The following is a 23,620-nucleotide window of genomic DNA, read 5'->3' as shown; positions in this document are numbered from 1 at the left end:
TGTTTCCCCCCATCTCGGGATTCGCCTGAAATTACTTTGAAAATCTTATATCGGTGTATTCAGATAGACCGCGAACGTCTGTTCTCCAGAATCCGAGATTAGTATCTTAAGAACTAAACTAAATCATTCACTTCATGCTTAGTGCCAGTGCTCATTTGTTTTCACATATGAGGAACAAATTAGCTTGGTAACATTAAGTAGTAATGCACTCTTCATTGATTTTCCTGTAAAAATGTATACTATATTTTTGTCGCGATTTTTTTCTTATTAGCCCTTATTGTGATTTCTCCAAGTAATCTTTGTGCATTGTGATTTATTCAAAAGGTATAGGCAATTTTGACTACCTATTTAAGTAAATATGCTTTAGGCATATCTTTATTCTCTTTGAACAATTTATTGAACAGTTTGGATCTCGTATAGAAAATGCAGTTTTGAACTTTTCGTTTGTTTTTCCTTCATAAACGTAAGTCTAAACTGGCACATATTTCATGAACAGGGACATATTAAACTATTTGTGACATACTTAGCCTACCAATGTTTTTCGTGATGTGTCCAACAGATGAGTATGTGTACTCTCTTGATTCAGCACAGATATCAAATATTTTTAAATAGTTCGTCACAGTGACCCTGACTTCTACTTTTAGTTATTAGTCTAATGGCTCTTTTCTGCAGTATCGAAATTAGTGTCCATGTTTTGTGCATTTGATCCCCAGGAAAGATTCCCATAACTAAGAACTGAGTGAACACACGACCAGTAGGTCACCACAAGGCACCGGCTGTTCCACACAGAAGATGAGACCCCAATACCCCAGAGCAGTATTATGAGAAGAATAGTTGCCACTCACCATATAGCAGAGATACTGAGTCGCAGATAGGCACAACAAAAAGACTGTCACATTATAAGCTTTTGGTCAATAAGGCCTTTGTTGAAAATAGACCACACACACACACACACACACACACACACACACACACACACACACACAACTGCAGCCTAGCATAACGTTCTCATGGGATTTTCTCTGCCAGTTTCTTCCGGTTGCCTACTTTTACTTGGTACCTGACCAAGGATGCTGGTACGGGAAGCTTGCGATCACATTGGCTTCTGAGACAAGCCCCTTCTCCTCCTCCCAGAGCAGCCAGCTTATAAAAGAAATGAACATCTAATTGATAAATGAATGATACGAGAGTTGATGGCAGGTTGCTAGAAGTGCCAGTTACGGCCTCTTCGCTAATTTCTGTAGATGATATTTACAATTGGCATGCACATACATCACCAGAACATGAATCAGCTCTGTATTCACAATGGTTAGTTACTGTTAGGTGCACAATACTGTTACGTAGCTAAGGTTGGCAACAAGCATAAACATTCCAGAGCAGCACAAAATCAGACGATTTACACTGATCATAGAAGGGCAAAGCAAATGTGTGCGGCCATTATGTGTATTCAGTCATATCAGGTGACAGTTAATATTCGTCACTAAATTTTTTGGGTTTGCTGCATAGTTTATAGATTTATCATTTATGTTGAATGTGATAGCTGTTATCTATCTTTAACCTGAACTGTATTTGGAAACTTTTTTTTGCATTCACTGTCAATATATTAGGCCTATGTTTTGGGCCATTCCACGACAAATGGACAAGGGCTCCCCACTTGATCACTTGTGAATCAAATGGCATTTTATGAGAAAGTTCCACAATGTCTGGGATCTGTATGTAAAAAGTTTCAGCTTGATATCTCCTTTGTTCTCTTTCTACAACATCTTATGGGTAGGGGTGCTAAGGTTACAGCACCTACTCACATGCCAAAGTGACAGATAACTTCTGTGAAAGGTACTTTTAACTTACAAGCTTCTGCTTTTGTACACTTAAACAAGATTTATGATGAATAACAATGATAACATTTTTAAATGCACGTGGTGACAACTGTGCTACTACTTCAAAAGTGGCAGGAAATTCAATGTGCAACTTGGAGAGCCCATCTTTAACCAGTCATAAATATTGACTCTATGGTTGGATTCAGCTAAGAATTTGTAATATCACACACACAGACACAGACATGCATTTTCTGCTTTTCATGCAGTAGCCTTTGTGCTTCTGTGTAAAAATATATGTACCAGAAAATTTGATGAAAGTGTTTTGGCTGCCAAATTTTGGGTGATTGTGGGGATCCGAAGCTCAACTTTTATGTTCCTTAATCAGGATTACAGAAGCGTCTGATTCCAACTGTCTGATTTGACCCATAACGTCATCAGTATGGCGGAAATGGCCATTCTCATTGTCTCCAATATGGTGCCTATGATGTCACTACATACACATGGCAACAAACACGAAAATACATGTAAATAATCTTCCTCCAAAAATACAATTGAACTAACAGGGCAACTGTGGGAAATTGGAGGTTTTAGGGTGGGGACAATCTAATAAAAATTAAAAGTAAATCGCACCACAATCCCAAAACACACAAAATAACGAACATAAACTTCCACATTCTGCTACACCAACAAAATCCACAGAAATTGGACACTTCCCATGACCTATAAATCTCAACAGCAACTGTCGATACCACATAAACAACACCTACAACTAAAGAAATTAGAATCAAACTTTTGCCTTGGCCTATATAGATCAACCACAGCTGATGATACCAAAACACCAACACCTACAACTACAAAAATAGGAATTGGATATTTCCCTTGACCTACACAGGTCTACTACAGCTGTCGATACCAAAAAACAAACACGTACAACTATCAAAAATAAAACCAAACCCATAGCACCTCAAAAATCAAGTGTCCCTACAGAAATTCAAACACAATCAATATGCCACAAATACACAAAACATCACAACTCAAATATGATAAATCCAAAGAAACAATTACTTACCACCAACAAATTCCGGCACTGCAAACTGTATTGGCCACCCCAACCCCCCCCCTCTCTCTCTCTCTCTCTCTCTCTCTCTCTCTCTAGTAAAACAAAAAAGAAAACGCCCAAACCACCCACCTCAAGGCCCCCTTCCCCTCCCGATAAGAAACCGCCAACAAATCAAAACCACAAAATAAATGAAAATCAATCATGCCTTAGAAACCAACAAAAACTGCACCAAAAAAATTCCTCTAAAACACAATCATGAAACATTCCCCCCCACCCACCTAAATCCACAACTCGGCCCACCCCTTTCACCTGTACATACCAAACCCCCTCAACTAACCACCCTTGTCCTGTATATCTTACCCACAGTTCTCAGAAAAACATGAAAAATACAATGATTCCCAGGGACGCTCTTCTGCCAGCAGTACTCATCTAAATGAGATTGCATATTAGAAGAGCACCACTTCCCCCTGTCTGTCTGATTTAACTGCCCTCCACCCCTCGTACCCACCTCAGTTTCATAATTTTTAAACTCTAGACTGTGGTTCACAACTAAATGATTGAGACCCCTCTGCCCCAGACCCCTTCAAGATGAAAAAGCATCTGAAACTTCAGTACCCCCCTCCTCGATATACTCTTCAATCAACCCCACAAATTCCCTACTAGTACGGCCCTTCAAAAACCCTGAAAACACAGCCCCAACCCCACCCCCAAAATAACAGCCCCTCACACCTACAAACCAGCCAGAGACTTACCCTCCCTTACTTCCTCTTCCCAAACTGCAACTCATTGATCTCAATCGCCATCCCTACACTCACCTGACTTTCCACTATACTTCACACACTCAGAACACACCCCCCCAGTACTGCATCTAATGGAGCACCAGACGTTATCACACTGACACCGCCACATGTACCCATCCATGGCCTGAGATGCCGAAACTCTGGTCAACCTCATGTTCTCGTGGCAAATACTGCACTTCACAATCTTGGCAATCAGTCCAAATACCTGGAGGGATTTAATAATGGACAACATGTCCTCCACATCTCCGACCGCAACATGGCACTGTTTACTTTGTCATATCCATACCTAACAACAGAAGCCACACAATAAATTAAGCATCTTACCGCACCACAAGCAGCAAACCAATAACATCTAACAAAATGCCAAACACATAAACAAAGAAATAATTGATAACTCACTGAAAAAATTTCAGTCCTTAAATGCCGAACAATGCCAATGACTTCACTCATTCAACACCAAAGCTCAAATGAACCCAATACTGTACATTACACTCAGCGCATGCAGCCCCCCCCCCCTCCCCACACACACACACGCCCACCAGAGGCCACCATCAAACACAACAAGACAACACCTACAAACACAACAAACTCATCAACTAAACTCCATGCCGTAATGATACCAAACACAACCACCTTATGTCACGTGTCAAAGCAGATGGGTGGAATCAGATGCTTCCATTGGACCCCTTAATGTTTTTTATCTTGCTGTACCTGGAAAGAGAATTCTTTAAGCCCCAGAAGCTATTAAGTTTAATTTTTGACCACTGCCAGTTTGTGACTGGAAAACATTGTTCCATGTTATTAGTTTTCACATGCAGTGTGCTCAAATGTGACCTTAATGAATAAACAGATATTGAAATCGGTGAAAACAGCTCTTGTGTCAATTAGAATACTGGTGTAGTTATGTGCAAATCAATTTCAAACAGCAGGGAAACAAATGAATATCCAAGCCTACTTATGGATGAAAATTCATCTGTGAAGACGGTTTTAAACAACATTATTTCAGACATTGTAGAAAATATTGTTGAATATGTTGCCAAGACATTATTAGACTATTGCTTTAATCTCTCAGAATGTAGGAGTAGTATCCTTTAAACTTCAGAAGCCGTGTACTGTAGTTACATTTATGGATGAAATTAACCCCTAAAGATTTTGTAAATTCAGTACTGATTTTAACACTATTTATGGTATTGTTGAAAACAATGTTAAAACATTGCCAAAATGTTTTCACAATCTTGGTGAAGCAATATATATTTTCTTTTAACTGTCAGTTTCTCTCTGCCTTGTGATTAGCTTTTTCCTGGAAAGTTTTGTGGCTGAACTAATTTGTGTTTTATTTGCTTTGTGAAATGAACCAAGAAGTGTCTGATGTTTTTTTACACTTGAGATGGTGTTGTTATAAGCCTTCGTCATTTTACTGTGGTAAAAGTCAACTTCAGCCGGTGAAAGAAATATAATTTTGGACAAAAAAACATTTAAAACTTAAATCTGAATTTCACTTTACAGGAGATGCCCAAATTGGTTTATACCATAATGCCCTACTGATGAAAACATTTCAGTTCCTGCAAAATACCTACTGTAATCTATTTGGGAAAACAAGTATAAAGTTAAGAATGGTTGACATTTCTTACATTGAAAACTTGATACCATCAATTAATGTAGTTTTCATACCTGGCCAGTAGATGAAGACAAGATGAAGACAAGATGAAGACAAGAATTTACTCATAAGCCACTACAGCCCCAGGATGAGTAAGAATCAATGTCTACTGATTCTGTGTATGCAGTTGACACTTGCTACGCCGGCCGGTGTGGCCGAGTGGTTCTAGGCACTTCAGTCTGGAGCCGCGCGACCACTACGGCCGCAGGTTCGAATCCTGCCTTGGGTATGGATGTGTGTGATGTCCTTAGGTTAGTTAGGTTTAAGTAGTTCTAAGTTCTAGGGGACTTATGACCTCAGATGTTAAGTCCCATAGTGCTCAGAGCCATTTGAACCATTTTTTTGACACTTGCTACATAGTGAATCCTTCACTGCTTCTCTTGGAGTTTGACTTTTAAAGTTTCAATGAATTAGCAAAAGGCGTTCCATGGGTTGCATAAGACAGAAAGTTCAGAAAGCACAAGGTTCCCTCACCAAGGCTACAGCAGCACATGCGGTTGTGATTCCACTGTTGTGGAAACACAAATGATGAAGCAATGCCAGGTATGTAAGGTTATTGACATTTTAAATGATGAATTAAAAATTGAAGCATATACAATAATGCAAACTGCTGGATGGAGCAGTACATAGTATAAGGGAAAGGCAACCACTCACCTATTGCAGATCGAAGCTTGGAGATGGTAACACATAACAGAACACAGCTTTCACATTGGCTTTTGAGCATGATCTCTTTTTCGATCAATAGCACACACAGCCACTTAGACGGTCTAACACACATTCATGTGGTCACAGCAAGACTCGTGCCATGGCCACAGAGGTGTGTGTTTGGGCGTCTGTTGTAGTGTTTGTGAATGTGTGTGCTGTTGCTTGAAAAAGAGGTAGTGCTGAAAAGGTAGTGTGAATGCTGCTTTCTGTTGTATGTTACTGTGCTCTAGGCATCAATTTACTATACATGAGCGGTTGCCTCTCCTTTATTTTACGCAAAAATTAAAGTAAATCAGTGCAACAAAGTTCAAATTTTGAACCTGGCTCCTAGCAATTGGTGTATATAACAGCAGAAGAGTTTAGTGTTTCTGCGTGAATGGTGAAGCAGGCAAGGAATCTACAGACAGAGGGTGGCATGTGGCATCTTGGCAGCACCTGCAAGGTGGTGGTGAAAAAGAGTGATAAAATCAAATATGAAATCCTCGGGCTGTTCTAAGATGATGAATTTTCTCGGGTGTCCCCATGCAAAAATTATTAGATAGCAGCAAGAGTGGATGGTGAAAATTTTGTAACCAGAAACACCTCTTACTTTGTAACTTGAAATAAATTATCATTGGCTATTGTAAGCAATATGGCAGTGAATTGGGCTTATCAAAATCTTGTGAACTTTAGGCAAAGTGGTGTTTTACAGTTGGTGCTGATGATATACAATCAGTTTGCGTACTGTATGGTTGCGCGGAGTGGCCGTGCAGTTATAGGTGCCGTGTCATAGATTGCGCAGCCCCTCCCACCGGAGGTTCGAGTCCTCCCTTGGGCATGGGTGTGTGTGTTGTTCTTAGCATAAGTTAGTTTAAGTAGTGTGTAAGTCTAGGGTCTGATGAACTCAGCAGTTTGGTCCCTTAGGAATTCACACACATTTCAACACTTTTTTTTTCCGTACTGAATGTGTAATACAACAAAATGCCAAAATGATGTCAGCTGCAACATCTATCAAAGATGATGACTACAAGGAACTAATGAAGAAAACTGTGTGCTGTTTGGAATCAAAAGACTGCATACTGCAACACTATGAACCATGTCCAAGAAAACCTGAGCTGAAATGTTATTCGACAGATGCTTTCAAAGAATATGTTTTAGAAGAAATGATAGTTCTAATACAAACAGTGGGCCCATGCTGATAGAGATACACAAGAGGTGCGCCGTGCAACTGTAAAAGAGTTTATACAGCAAAATGGTTCAAAAAATTCATGTTTGGCAAGCCACCATTCTGTTTCAAAACACCAAAGTGCATCTCTGAGGCACCTGGAAGAAGTTCATGTGGTTGGTGAAGTGATCATTTCAATTGATTTTGCTGAGAACTATTAATTTACCATTCAGGGTGCTATTCAAGGGTTTCTTTGGGAGAACAGCCAAGTCACATTATATCCCTTTGTGGTTTACTATGGTGGTGAAAAACTACAGAACATCAATACCTGTATTTTTACTGACTGTTTTTGTTGTGATACCATTGCACTTCATTTACTACTTTAGTGTTGGATCTGTCCCCCAATACAAGGATTTCAAGAATTCATGTCTACATGAAAAAGACATAGGTATTGCTAGTGACTGGGATATCCTTGAAGGTTTCATTCGCCTTCTTTACTAGGAGTTCTGGTGTTTTATCGGTGACTAAAATGTTGGGTGTCACTGGCAGAATTATTTAAAAAAAAAATCTACCTCAGCTTTGAAAACATTCACTCAATTCTAGTTAATAAATTAAAAATGTTTGTAAAAATTGTTCCTTAGTAGTCCCTCTTAATGATTTCAGTTATTATGAACTTTTGAACTGAAACATTTCATTCATGTGTAACTCCCGTGGATGCAAAAACATACTGCTATGTTAACGTGAAAAAGACACAAGACGTATGATTTTTAGTCCTGTGGAAAATCCTTACAGTTTAGCCAAATGCCTTGTAATCTCAGCATTATTTTAACTATAATGTAGAATAGTTTGAAACTAACTTTCCAGTTCTATTGCCGTTACCAGTATTATTATTATTATTATTATTATTATTATTATTTACTACTACTACTACTACTGCTACAGTGGCAGCAGTAGTACAAGTACTTCCAGTGTTAACTTCATTCGTTCAGGTCAGTATAACTTACTCAAGTTGTCAGTGTCAATTGTGGATGAATCACAAGCTAACTCTCGTGGGAACATTACAAGCTAATAGGATGGATAAAAAACTCTACTCACCAAGTGGCAGATAGAAAACACATATTTAAAATGTATTACGTTTGCAAGCTTTCAGAGCCAGTGGCTCCGTCTTCTAGCAGAGGGGATGTGGTCTCCATATCCTGTCTGGTAAGTTTCCCCTGACCTGGGGTTCTGGGTGACTTTTCCTAAATTTCACTAGTCCTTTTCCTTCATCCCTCTTCCTTCCCCTTCAACCCACTGCCACAGGCTCCGAAAGCTCGCATACATAATACCTTTAATATATATGTGTGTGTTCCTGCTGCCACTTGGTGAGTAGATTTTTTTTATCTAACCAATTACACAATGTTTTCAAAAATTGATTACTTTCATTTACAAGCCAATAGGAAGCATATACCTCAAGAACTGAAAGACATCTGGAGCATCCCAATCACAATTGTTTCTAATGTCCCCCGTGAAGCCCCCCCCCCCCCCCTACACACACACAAAAGCCTTCCGTTGCTGTGTCAACTCAACATTATGATGCTGTAATTGGTTCACCCACTGACACAAATAAGAAAACAGTCATAAATTTATATTATAATGAGACAAAAGGTGGATTTAACACAATCAATCAAATGGTGAGGAAATTTTCAACTGAGAGGGAGGGCTTCAAGAGTGTAATAAGCAATAGCTTTTTCTTCAAGAATTGGTACTACAGCGCATGAAATCATACACTGAAGAAAGGGCTATAATTATTAAATGACCCCAGAAGTGTGGGGTTTCAGGCATATTAGGTGTTCTCATGGGGAATATGTAGGGGAAGATGTCATTTGTGTTGTCGTGAAAGCCAGTCAAAAGTAGTGAAGTACAATAAAGTGAACAAAACACCAGTCATTTGCAACAGCTGTAGGAGATACACATGCAGTAAACCCAACAAGAAAACAGTCATATCTTCCATGTGTGAAGACATTTCCGAAGAAAGTTATGAATATATCTAAAAACACAGGTGATGTGACTTACCGAACGAAAGTGCTGGCAGGTCGATAGACACACAAACAAACACAAACATACACACAAAATTCAAGCTTTCGCAACAAACTGTTGCCTCATCAGGAAAGAGGGAAGGAGAGGGAAAGACGAAAGGATGTGGGTTTTAAGGGAGAGGGTAAGGAGTCATTCCAATCCCAGGAGTGGAAAGACTTACCTTAGGGGGAAAAAAGGACAGGTATACACTCGCACACACACACATATCCATCCGCACATACACAGACTGTTATGTCTGTGTATGTGCGGATGGATATGTGTGTGTGTGTGCACGAGTGTATACCTGTCCTTTTTTCCTTTTTTCCACCTAAGGTAAGTCTTTCCACTCCTGGGATTGGAATGACCCCTTACCCTCTCCCTTAAAACCCACATCCTTTTGTCTTTCCCTCTCCTTCCCTCTTTCCTGATGAGGCAACAGTTTGTTGCGAAAGCTTGAATTTTGTGTGTATGTTTGTGTTTGTTTGTGTGTCTATCGACCTGCCAGCACTTTTGTTCGGTAAGTCACATCATCTGTGTTTTTAGATATATTTTTCCCAGGTGGAATGTTTCCCTCTATTATATCGAAAGTTATGAATAATGATACAAGAACCTATGTAATGTAAACTGCTGTATTTAACCTAAAATATGTGTAATATTTTTGAATTATAATGAAGTGTTCTTCAGTAACTCTGTAATGACTTTTACTACCAATGTAGAGAGATACTGCTCAAAAAATAAGACTAAATAAATTTAAATTGTGAAAAAATGTGAAAAATACTAAATGCATTTTTGTAGTGAGTGCTAAAAGCAATTTACTGTTTCTGGACTATTATTACACAACAGTAGCTTTTGATTCAATATTTTTTTAAATATAGGTCGATAAAAATTAAAGAAATCTGAATTATAAAAGTTTTTTGTGGTGGGCACAGAGTACCCTCCCCCGTTGGTACTTCACATTATGCAAAATACATTGGTACTGTAAGAATTGAGTGTGCTCGCAGATGATGTGCTTCTCTATAAGAAAGTATCAACCTGTAGAAAGACCTGCAGAGTATTGATGAATTGTGCGGGCTCTGGCAGTTGACTGTGAATGTAAATAAATATAACATATTGTGCAAACATAGGAAAAGAAATCCACTATTGCATAACTCCACTATTGATGCCAAACTGCTGGAAACAGTATCTGCCATAAAATATCTAGGAGTAACTGTCCAGAATGACCGTAAGTGGAATGGCAACATAAAACAAATGTCAGGAAAAGCGGATGCCAGACTGAGATTCATTGGAAGAGTATTAAGGAAATATATCTCATCCATGAAAGAAGTGTCTTACAAGGCACTTATTTGACTGGTTCTTGAATTTTGTTCATACATGGGATCCTTACCAAGTATGACTGGTAGAAGGGACATAGAAGATGCAACAAAGAGTGGCACATTTCATAATGTCATTGTTTAGTTGGCACAAGAGCATTACAGAGATGCTCAACAAAGTCGAGTAGCATATACTATAAGAGAAGTGTTGTGCATCATGGAGAGGTTTACTATGGAAATTTCAAGAGAGCACTTTCCATAAGAGTTAAAATGCATATTACTTCCTCTCATGTGTGTCTCGTGAAATGACCATGATTAGGAAAGCTGAAAAAATTAAAGTTAATACAGAGGCTTACCAAGCCTGATTCTTCTCATGTGCCATTTGCGAGTGGAACAGGGAAGGGGGGTCAGTCAGTAATACCAGGCAATGAATTACACTGGAAGTACAATGATGATAATCACAACAGAGCTTGAAGTCTGGAAGATGTTGTGGAAACTGTTTTTTTCTCTTTTTTTTTCTTTCTTTTTTTAAAAAAAGCGTCAGCGGGCATAATAGTCGAGGTTCCAGTCTCTGTTCTAAATGTATGTGTATACAGCATACAAACCCTGTTATTAAATGAGTCCTTTAGTTCAGGTATTTTTCCAGAGTACCTAAAGCAGACACGAGCCGTGCCTTTACTAAAGAAAGGTAATGTGGAAAATATAGAACTACAGGCCAGTTTCGCTACTGTCTCTCATAAATAATTGAATCAGTCTTTCAGATTAACTATTGAGTTATAGTGTTATGAAAAGAATAGTTGCTCCTCAACGTGCAGCGGAGACACTGAGTTGCAAATAGGCACAATAAAAAGGCTATCGGATAATGAGCTTTCGGCCAACAAGACCTTCGTTGAAAACAGGCAACACTGCTGCTGCCAGAGACTCTGTGTGTGTGTGTGTGTGTGTGTGTGTGTGTGAGACTGACTGACTGCCTCAGAATCTCCACTATGTGGTGAGAAACAATTATCCTTTCCATAGTATTGTTACATTCCATCCTGGATTTTCCATTGTTTAATTTAAACTAATGAGTTACTTCAATAAATACAACCTTTTTAATGAAGCGCAGTTTGGTTTCCAAAGTTGAAGAATACAATATTGGCCATTAAAGAGTTTAAAAATGTTGCTTGAAGCCCTTGAAAAGGAAGACCGTGTTGCAGACATATTCTTAGACTTGTCTAAGGCTATTGACACTGTTAAGCTTAAAATACTATTAAACAAACTAGAAGCACTAGATGTAAGATGGGACAGCAAACAAGTGGTTCCAGTCTCATCTAGAAAATACAATGTAAGACACAGTTCACATGTCTGGTGTTGATAAATTTTTGGTTAAACAGTTGTCATACAAGACACAAACAAAAATTAGGTGTCCCTCAGGGTAGTGTGTGGGGTCCAGCTGTGCTGTCCCCCCCCCCCCCCCCCCCCCTCCTGCGGGTTCTGGGGTTAGAATAGGCCCGCGGTATTCCTGCCTGTCGTAAGAGGCAACTAAAAGGAGTCTCAAATGTTTCGGCCTTATATGATGGTCCCCTCTCGGGTTTGACCTCCATTTTTCTAAATTATTCTGAAGAGCGAGCAAATTGGGGAAGGGCGCCTTACATGGTGCACTGTATCCATCGTGCATTGAGACCTTTAGCCGGCTTTTTCGTCGTTGCAATGGTGTCCCGCTCGTTTTCCATCTCTTGGGCGAGGATACGTCCCTGAGTGCGATTACCACGCTGCACTTGCAGTGTTGCTTTTAACTGCGAAGACGACCTTGGACTTTTTTGCACCTAAGATCCAGCACGGTAGCCAGTCCGTTGTGGTGGGGCCGCCATGTACCCTGTTGGTTGTAGCCCCCTGACAACACAGGGATCGCTCTACTGATGCCTGCGCCGTTAACTCCCCACGTATGCCAAGGAGTAGATGCCCATCTCCCTGGGGCATCAGGACTCTCGGCAATGGCCATCCTGCCAGGTGGCTATTGCTGCGGCTGGGTGGCGCCCGTGGGGAGGGCCCTTGGTCGGAGTAGGTGGCATCAGGGCGGATGACCCGCAATGAAGCGTGGTACATCATCTCTCACTGGTGGCCAGCCACCAGCAGTCTCTAAGCGTTCGAGGGCTCATTTTAAAGCTAACGTTTATGACCCCAAATCGTTCCCATCCCTGGCCACACCATGGGAGGAACGAAAGGCAATGAATGACAGTGACGTGTATTCGCCCAGGTATCTCGTCTGTACCAGAGCTGATGGTGACTCATTTCTATCCGTGAAGCCTCAGTTCTTTGTAGAGCATTTAGAGGACAAGTTTGGGGAGGTGGAGGGCTTGTCCAAAATGCGCTCTGGGTCAGTTTTGATAAAAACGGCATCCTCTGCCCAGTCACGCAGGTTACTTGCTTGTAACAAGTTGGGGGATGTTAACGTTACCATCACCCCACATAAGAGTTTAAATATGGCCCAGGGTGTTATTTTCCATCGGGACCTACTTTTGCAGTGTGATGACGAGCTGCGCGCCAATTTAGAGCGCCGAGGTGTACATTTCGTCCGGCGCGTTCATCGGGGTCCGAAGGACAATCAGGTAGCTACCGGTGCCTTCATCTTGGCCTTCGAATGTGATACATTACCAGAGAAGGTCAAGGTGATGGTCTACCGTTGTGACGTCAAACCCTATATCCCTCCCCCGATACGGTGCTTCAAGTGCTGGAAGTTCGGTCACATGACCTCTCGCTGTACTTCTAGCCTCACATGTAGAGATTGTGGACGCCCATCTCATCCCGATACTCCATGTGCTCCGCGTCCCGTCTGTGTCAACTGTGGAGAGCCTCATTCACCTTGCTCGCCAGACTGCAGTATCTTACAGAAAGAACGCAAAATCATGGAATATAAGACCCTGGACCGACTGACCTACACTGAGGCTAAGCGGAAATTTGAACGGCTACATCCCGTGCGCATGATGTCATCTTATGCCTCCACTGTCACTCCTGCTCCAGCTCCTTCAGCTGCAAGACATACAGTCAGCTCTCAGAGTCAGAGGACCTCACCTGCCCCCTTGACGATGGGGGCCCCTTCTCTCGCTGTTGCTCCTACACCATCTACCTCAGGAGCAGCACCCACTAAACCACTGGGGACACCAGTCCCCACTTCTAAGCCGGAGAAGCGTAAGTCGTCTTCGGAAGGGATCCCTTGGGTCACTCCCTTCCCAGGTTCCTACCAGCGGCACAGCAGACACCAACCAGTGGCTGAAGAAGCCACAGGTCGCTGGTCGTCGGGTTTCGCAATCCTCTTCGGTCCCGGAGACTGACTCCAATAAGCCCTCTCAACAACGACAACCAAAGGAACAGCTAGAGAAAACGACTTTGAAGACCCGCAAGACCAAGACACCTGCGGTGGCACATACTCCACCGCTACCTACAAGCTCTGCGTCTGAGGATGAGGTGGAGATCCTTGCGTCCACTGAGGACCACGATCTCGCCGGTCCCTCAGACGCAATGGATAGCACTTGCACGGGTGCTCCATCGGAGACAGCAGGTGACCCAGCGGCGTAATCAGCCTTCTCAGTCCCGTCACGCCTTTCTCCGCCATGGACAATACCATCCTCCAGTGGAACTGCAGTGGTTTCTTCCACCATCTAGCTGAGCTCCGCCAACTTATCAGCCTTCACCCTTTCTTCTGCATTGCTCTTCAGGAAACTTGGTTTCCAGCAATGCGAACCCCCGCCCTCCGTGGCTATTGGGGTTATTATATGAACCGGGCAGCTTATGAAAGGGTGTCTGGTGGCGTCTGCATATATGTCCTTACCTCTCTTCACAGCGAGTCTATCCCTCTACAAACAGCTTTAGAGGCTGTCGCTGTTCAGGTGTGGACGCCACAGGCTGTTACCGTCTGCAGTCTTTACCTTCCACCGGATGGTGATGTCACGCAGCATGTCCTGGCTGCGCTGATAGCCCAATTGCCACCACCTTTCTTATTACTGGGCGACTTCAACGCCCATAACCCTCTGTGGGGTGGGTCAGTGGCAACAGGTCGAGGCGCCACCATTGAGCATTTATTGGCACAGCTCGATCTTTCGCTGGTAAATGATGGTTCCTTCACACACTTCAGTGTGGCGCATGGCACATACTCCGCCATTGACCTATCGATCTGCAGCCCTAGCCTCTTCCCATCTGTCCAATGGAGAGTGCATGATGACCTGTGTGGCAGTGACCACTTTCCGATCTTTCTGTCACTGCCACAGTGTCAGTCTTCTGGGCTCCCTTGCAGGTGGGCAATGAATAAGGCTGACTGGGACTTGTTTTCCTCCATTGCCGCTATTGAGCCTCTCTCTAATGATGGCATTGATGTGGTGGTTCAATCGGTCACCACGGGCATCGTTACTGCCGCCAAATCTGCCATTCCCCGTTCTTCTGGGTCCCCTCAGCGGCGGACTGTCCCTTGGTGGTTGCCTGAGATCGCTGAAGCGATTAAAGATCACTGGCGGGCGCTCCAGCATTGAACACCTCATCACCTTCAAACGGCTGCGTGCGTGGACCCGCCGCCTTATCCGCCAAAGCAAGCAGGAGTGCTGGGAGCAGTATGTGTCCGCCATAGGCCTCCATGTCACTATGTCACTCCATCGCAGGTCTGGGCCAAGATTCAACGCGTCTACGGCTTTCCGACCCCTGTCAGCATCCCTGCACTCTCACTGAATGGAACAGTTTGTACTGACTCCAACGTCATTGCAAACCGCTTGGCAGAGCATATTGCTATGAGTTCCGCTTCTGCGAATTACCCCCTGGCCTTCCGCTCCATTAAAGAGCGGATGGAACGTCGGAGCCTTTCATTTCGCACCCACCATCCAGAATCGTACAATGTTCCATTCAGTGAGTGGGAATTTCGCAGTGCCCTTGCCGCTTGTTCTGATACCGCTCCTGGGCCAGATAGCATCCACTGCCAGATGCTGAAACACCTTTCAGTGGACTGCCAGCGACGGCTCCTCGACCTTTACAACCGTATTTGGGTCGAGGGTGAGTTTCCGTCGCAATGGCGGGAAAGTATCGTTATCCCCATTCTGAAACCAGGCAAGAACCCTTTGGAGGTGGACAGCTACCGTCCCATTAGCCTCACCAACGTTCCTTGCAAGTTGCTTGAACAGATGGTGAGCCATCGCTTGAATTGGGTACTGGAGTCTCGGGGCCTTCTGGCTCCGTCTCAGGGTGGGTTCCGTCAAGGCCACTCCGCCGCCGACAATCAGGTGAGCCTGGAGTCGGCCATCCGTACTGCCTTTGCCCGCCGTCAGCACCTGGTCGCTGTCTTTTTCGACATGCGGAAGGCGTACGATACGACATGGTGTCATCACATCCTTTCTACACTTCATGGATGGGGTCTTCAGGGCCCTCTGCCAATCTTTATCAGAAATTTTCTGTCGTATCGTACCTACCGCGTGCAAGTCGCGGCCTCCCATAGTTCCTCCCGAGTCCAGGAGAACGGGGTACCTCAGGGATCTGTCCTCAGTGTCTGCCTGTTTTTAATTGCCATAAACGGGCTCGCTGCAGCGGTGGGACATTCTGTCTCCGCTTCCCTGTATGCTGACGACTTCTGCCTTTACTACAGCTCTATTGGCATTGCAGCTGCTGAACGTCAGCTACAGAGCGCTATCCATAAGGCGCAGTCTTGGGCTGTAGCGCATTGATTTCAGTTTTCGGCTGCCAAGACCCGCGTTATGCATTTCTGCCGGCGACGCACTGTCCACCCGGAGCCGCGGCTTTATCTTGATGGCAAACTTCTTGCTGTGGTTGAGACGCATAGGTTTTTGGGTGTAGTTTTTGATGCCCGGTTGACTTGGCTGCCTCATATTCGGCAGCTTAAACAGATGTGTTGGCGGCATCTAAATGCTCTGCGATGCCTTAGCCACACCAGGTGGGGCGCCGACCGATCTACTTTCCTACGACTCTACCAGGCGTTAATCCAGTCTCATCTGGATTATGGGAGCCTGGCTTATGGCTCAGCATCCCCATCTGCGTTGCGGGTGCTGGACCCAATACTACACAGTGGGATCTGACTTGCCACTGGTGCCTTCCGCACCAGCCCTGTGGACAGCATACTTGTGGAGGCAGGTGTCCCTCCACTGCGATTGAGGCGCCAACATTTACTGGCGGCTTATGCTGCCCATGTTTTTAGCTTGCCCGGGCATCCAAACTATCGTCTCTTGTTCCCGCAATCGGTCGTCCATCTGCCAGAACATCGGCTCCGGTCAGGTTGTACAACCGCGTCCGCATCAAAGAGCTTCTTTCCGGGCTTAGGGTTTTCGCTGTTCCACCTCCTTTCTGGGCCACTTTGCGGACACCCCCATGGTGTGTTCCTCGCCCTTGCCTTCGTCTCGACTTGGCACAGGGCCCGAAGGACTCAGTCCCTCCAGAGGCCTTCCGCCGCCGCTTTTATTCCATCCTGGCCACGTATCAGGGCTCTGGCGTTGTATACACTGACGGTTCGATGGTTGCTGGTCGTGTCGGTTATGCGCTAACTCTAGGGGACCATTCCGAACAACGTTCCTTGCTGGATGGCTGCAGCATTTACACTGCTGAGCTGGTCGCCATCTTTCATGCCCTGGAGTATATCCGCTCCTGCTCAGGTGAGTCCTTCGTTATTTGTAGCGATTCCCTGAGCAGTTTATGAGCTCTCGACCAGTGTTTCCCTCGTTCTCATCTGGTGATGGCTATCCATGAGTCCCTGCATACTCTTGCGCGTAGCGGCCGCTCTGTGGTCTTTGTGTGGAGATCAGGCCATGTTGAGATCCCCGGCAATGAGAATGTTGACCGCCTGGCGAAAGAGGCCATCAGTAAACCATCTCTGGAAATTGGCCTCCCGGCGACTGATTTGCGGGCACTATTACGCCGCAAAGTTTTTGATTTCTGGGACACTGAATGGCGCAACCTGCCCGTGCCAAACAAACTCCGTCGTATCAAGGAGATGACGACTGTTTGGCGGTCATCCATGCGAGCCACCCGCAGGGACTCAATCGTCCTTTGTCGGCTCCGCATTGGCCACACCCGACTGATGCACAGTTATTTACTGTGTCGTGAGGATCCACCTCTTTGTCGTTGTGGGGCGTCCTTGACGGTGGTCCATATTCTGTTGGAGTGCGCCCTTTTAACTGTGCTCAGGCAGACTTTTGCACTGCCTGATACGCTCCCTGCACTTTTAACTGACGACTCTGCCATAGCGGACTTAGTTTTGCGTTTTATTCGGGCAGGGGGATTTTATCGCTTAATGTAAATGTGTGTGTTTTTTGTGTTGATTCTGGCCTCTGGCGTACGATTTTAGTCTGCTTTTTTAATGCATTTCTCGGTGGTTGGCTTTTCCCTTTTTTCTCTATGGTCGGCCAACCACCGTCGCACTCGGTGTGATTTTAATTTGTTTTGTCTGTTCTTTGTCGGAGTATTTCTCGTCCTGTGTCGTCTGCCATCTTTCCTGTTGTTCGTTTTTTAGTCTCTTTGAGTGGTTTTAGTGTTTTTGGAACAAGGGACCGATGACCGTAGCAGTCTGGTCCGTTTAATCCCACAAACCAACCAACCAGCTGTGCTGTCAGTATATATAAATTTCTTTCCAGGCGGTATAAGACATGGAGAAAAAGTTTTCTTTGCTGATGACGACAACATCGTCGTCAATGATAAAATACGAGAACACATAATAGAGAAGGCAAATGAAACCCTCAAGGATGTTTACTCTTGGGCAGTATGTACTAAATTACACTGAACATAAGGAAAACAAACAGCACTCCCTACAGCAAAAAAGAGAGAAGACAACTGTGTTCCACTGAGTCTGGGTGATAAATCTATAGATTGTGTAAAAAACACGATTTTTAGGGATGAACATTAATTGTTAATTGCCATGGAATGAATGCACAAAGGTACTGCAAAAAGAATGTCGGTTCTGTTTTATCGAGGCATACTATTCCTACATACGCTCAGTTCCTAGCAGTGGGATTCTTTTCTGGGGTTCAAAGGCAGAAAACATGAATACAGTTTTCATACTGCAGAAAAGGGGCATAAGAATAATAACTAGAAGTTGTTGGGCTAATTGTAAAGAACTTTTTTTTTAACTGGGTATCCAAGTGAGTACATCTACCAATTGTTGTTTGTATCAGGGAAAACAATCATAAGCTTTTCACTTACAGATCTAACATAATCACGCAATAACAGCCAATTTGGCCTTGCATTATCCAAGAAAAAAGCGTACAAAAAATTCAGAACAGTGTTTCTATCCGGAAATAAAATTGTGTAATAAATTCCTCAAGGAGATGAAAGAGATTAATAAATTACTTCTATTTAAAAAGGCAGTTAAAACATACTTAATAAGTAATGCATATCAGCAATTAAAGGTTATTTAGAGAAATCAGAGTTTGTGTTTATTATGAAAGGTGACAATTCTAACTCCCAGTTATATTACAATACAAAATCACAAAGCAATTCTTTTACAAGCAAATGTGCTAAGATCTGTAGAGTGTGATGTAAAGTATTGTCATTCTCATGAGCTCAATGTCTCACTTATCTGACTTGGCCCCTCCAGGGGACTCACAACTCTTTTGTGAGTACGAGCTCGGCTACGAAGGGCCCACAGCATTTGCAGCATTACTTCCTTTCTGTGCTGCATGCTTATACTTCCACTGTCCTTTTGTCCCTCCACCTCTCCATCGGATGGCTTTCTTGGTGATGGCCCTGCTTGGACCTGGTTTGTGATTGGGCCTCGAGTTTCTACTCCTGGCTTATTCCACAGATTTTCATCAAAAAATACATAGTCCCCATTGTTAGGTTTGACCTGCCACCAATTTTCAAAATTTTCCAGAGGTGCAGATCTTGCAGGGAAGGTCGCCCAATGCAGTGTGTGACCCACATTTGTGCCTCTCCATCTATGCACCCTAACCTTTTAATACAGTAATACACGCAAAACCCAGTACAGTACCCATCAGTGATTAGTGATTGTGGGGGGGAGGGGGGCTATCATCAATTATCTGCACAGTGGTTGCCCACACACCATGCAGGGACCACACTGTTGATGCCTGAGCTGAAAGCTCCTCATACATACCAAGGAGTATGTGCTTGTCGTGACTGGGGCACAGGGACTTCGAGCAACTGGTTACTGGCCAGGTATCTGTTGCTGAGGCTGGGTGGTGCCCGGGGAGAGTTTCTGTTTGGAGTTCGTGGCACCATGGCGAATCAGCCGCAAATGCAGCCGATGAAGTTATCTACTGCTGGTGGCCATTCGGTTGCAGCAGTCTATATAAAAGGACAGTCCTCTGTCAATGCAGAGAGATACGACCCTAAAATGTTCCCTTCCATGGTTACACTGTGGGAGGAACATAAGTCTAAGCACCATGCGGAGCGATGCTCCCTGTAATACTTGGTTTGTACAAGGACTGATGTTGATTTCTTGGTGGCCACAAAGCCCTTGTTCTTTCTGGAGAACTTGGAAGACAAAGTTTAGAGAACTGGCAGCCATCTCTAAAATGAAAATGGAGTCAATTCTGATCCAAGCAAAGTTGGCCCCACCTCCTACATGGAGACAAATCACCTTCTGCCTGGCTTCTCTTGCAAGGAAGAGGTCCCTTGGGACACTTAATTCCATAGTTTTTGCCAGTCTGCAACTGGATACCAGCTGTTGGCTGAAGGAACCACAGGCTGCTAGTTGCAGGGCTTCATGGTCATCCTTCTTTACCTGAAACTGATTCAGAGAACCCCTCACAATCATTCAAATCCTGTAAGGAGAGGAAATACAAGAAAAAATCCTCCAAAAAGGACGTTCTGGTTGCCCTCACACCACCAGATCCTACCTGTTCCTGGAACCTACGTATATTGATGCCACAACCCCTCAACCTGTGGCAGCAGGTGACCCTAAGGCATAACCTGCTCCCTTGGTCCCTTCATGGCCTCACTGTACATCAACAGCATTGTTCTCTCCAGCTGAATTGTAGCAGTTTCTTCCACCACCTGGTTGAGCTACAACAGCTTTTAAGCATATCACCTGCCTTCTGCATTGCCCTTCAGGTGACTTGGTTTCTAACAACGCAGACCCCAGCCCTTTGTGGTTGCAAAGGATATTATAAGAATTGTGCTGCGTATGACATGGTGTTAGGCAGAGTTTAATGTTGTAAACCATGACATACAAAACTATAAATTCTAATATTGTAAAAATTGGAAATGTTTTTCAGACCTTGTCTTACATTCTGAATAAACAGGCAAAGAACTATCATTTAACTCAGCTCATGCAATACCCTGCACTTCTATGTTCTATTTCTGTTACAAGCAATGCAGAGAAGCGGAGATGGTTAGATTTTTAAGATTTATGGCAAATTTAAAGATTGCACAAAAGAAATACAAATTGTACAAATACTCACAATAAGTATAATTTTTACACCAAGCAGGCTCACTTTTACTGCTTACTCAGCTCATTTGCAGTGAGTTACGACAAATATACACTAGGATCTGGCAAGAGCTTCTTTGTACTTTTCTGCTTTGGAGTAGTAGAAAAGATGTCTACCTCATTTTACTTGTGACCCTCTAGTTACACCCATCACTCCTTTCCCTGTTGTTGGAGCCATTTTTGCTTATGCTAAACTGCCATTACTATAAGTTGAAAAAGCACCAGCAGGCCACTGCAAGTTAGTTACCATTTCAAAGCTTTGTTATGAGAGAAATGCTTCTTTAAAGTATTACAGATTGTATAACATACTTTTTTTTTTTTTTTTTGTGCAGAGCACTCACAGTGTATTGGATAACACCTTTTTCTTTCAATACTGGTGGGGTACATTGGTCTTGAGAGATTACATTATTATAAGAAATTCTTTAAACAAGTATTATAAATGTCAAACAAGCAAACCTTGGTACCTATACATTCTATTTTGTAGTATTGAAAAATCATACCTGATGAAATCTTTTGGAATGAGAGGGGAAAGGAGTGGAGAAGATATAGGAATCTTGAATGGAGGTAAGACTGCGCCTTTAGAATTTCTGAATAAAGCTGTCTTGGGAAAAGATCCTTTGCGTATGTGTTAAGTTCAGATTGGAATGTGTATCATAAGGATAGGTTAGTCGCCAATGGTGGCAGTGTATTTATTACAGTAAAAAATTCAATAAAATCTAGCGAGGTTGTCACAGATTCCAAATGTTGAATTAATCTGGGTGAAATTGAATATCAAAGAACGGTCAAAAATGCTGATTGGAAGCTTTTATAGACCACCTGGGTCAGGATCTGTAGTTGAGCATTTCAGACAGAACTTGCAGAATATCATTAGTAATTTTCCTGATAATGCTGTTGTAATAGGGGGCGACTTCAACTTGCCAGGTATAGATTGGGTGTGTTGTGCCATAAAAACTGGTGGCAGGGACAGGGAATCGTGTGGCATTGTTGTGGATGTCTTGTCCGAAAATTACTTTTAGCAAATAGTTAGAGAACCAACTGGTGAGAATAGCGTCCCAGACCTCCTGGCAACAAATTGACCTGAACTAATCAAATCAGTTAATTTAGAGGAAGGTAACAGTGATCATAAGGCTGTGACAGCATCTATGATGACGGGTCCTACAAGGAATTTTAAGAAAGGTAGGAAGATACATTTGCTCAGCAAGGGTGGCAGGATACAAATTTCAGAATATCTCAGCAGTCAGCTTCAAATATTCAGTGATTAAGATGAAGATGTGGAGAACAAATGGAAAAAAATTCAAGTGCATCATTCAATATGCCCTAGACAAGTATGTTCCAAGCAAGGTTTTAATGGATGGGAAAGACCCACCATGGTTTAATAGCAGTGTTAGAAAAGTGCTACGTAAACAAAGAGCACTTAATCTCAGATTCAAGAGAAGTAAAAAAACTAGCTGACAAACAAAAGCTGAACGAAGCGAAAATGAGCATAAGGAGAGCAATGAGAGATGCGTTCAACAATTTTGAAAGTAAGACGTTGTGAACTGACCTGAGTAAAAACCCTAAGAGATTTTGGTCATACGTAAAATCACTAAGTGGGTCAAAATCATCTATTGCTTCTCTCAGCAACCACACCGGCACCAAAACGAAAGATAACAGAGAGAAGGCTGAAATACTGAATTTGGCCTTCCAAAGTTGTTTCACCGCGGAAGATCGTTACACTGTCCTTCCTTTCAGTCATCGTACGAACGTCGAAATGACAGATATTGAGATAAGTGATTGCGGAATTGAAAAGCAGCTACAATTGCTTAGTAGTGGAAAAGCATCAGGACCAGATGAGATACCAATAAGTTTCTAGAAACATTATGTGAAAGAACTTGCTCCCCTTCTAGCAGTAATTTATTGTCGATCGCTTGAGCAACAAAAGGTACCTAACAACTGGAAAAAAGTGCAGGTCATTCCCATATTTAAGAAAGGGCATAAGACAGACCTATATCGTTGATGTCAATCTGTTGAAGGATTGTGGAATATGTTTTATGCTCAAGAATTATGTTGTAGAACTCAATACGTCGCTCTTAAGGAACAAAATCGACAGATGTAAAGGCTATATCCGGAGTACCACAGGGAAGTGTGATAGGACCATTGCTGTTTACAATATATATAAATGATCTAGTAGAAAGCGTTGGATGTTCTTGAAGGCTATTTGCTATGATGCAGTTGTCTGTACCAAGTAGCAATGCACCAGAAGATAGTAAGAATTTGCAGAACTACTTGCAGAGAATTGATTAATGGTGCAGACTCTGGCAGTTGACTCTGAATGTAAATAAATGTAACATATTGTGCATACACAGGAAAAGAAATCCACTAATGTACAGCTACACCATTGATGGCAAACAGCATCTGCCATACAATGTCTAGGTGTAACTATTGAGAGCGACCTTAAGTGGAACGACCACATAAAATAGATAGTGGCAAAAGCAGATACCAGACTCAAGAGGATCCAACGAAGAGCGGTGCATTTCGTCACGGGATCATTTAGCTGGCGAGAGAGTGTTACGGAGATGCTAAACATACTCCACTGGCAGATGTTACAAGAGAGGCATTGTACATCACAGAGGGATTGACTATTGAAATTTCAGGACAGCACTCTTCAGGTGGAGTCGGACAACA

The 23,620-nt window shown here is 43.1% G+C and overlaps 1 protein-coding gene across 1 annotated transcript in view; it reads left to right on the top strand.

Moving 5' to 3' along the window:
• LOC126236002 (centrosomal protein of 162 kDa-like) overlaps positions 1 to 23,620 on the top strand; it is a 228,402-nt gene that overhangs the window by 841 nt on the left and 203,941 nt on the right. The window lies entirely within an intron of this gene.

This window comes from Schistocerca nitens, chromosome 2 (genome assembly GCF_023898315.1).
Source record: "Schistocerca nitens isolate TAMUIC-IGC-003100 chromosome 2, iqSchNite1.1, whole genome shotgun sequence".
In the NCBI taxonomy this organism is placed as follows: Eukaryota; Metazoa; Arthropoda; class Insecta; order Orthoptera; family Acrididae; genus Schistocerca; species Schistocerca nitens.
Note: the sequence above shows the minus strand (reverse complement) of the source record. Positions and strands in the feature narration are given on the sequence as shown.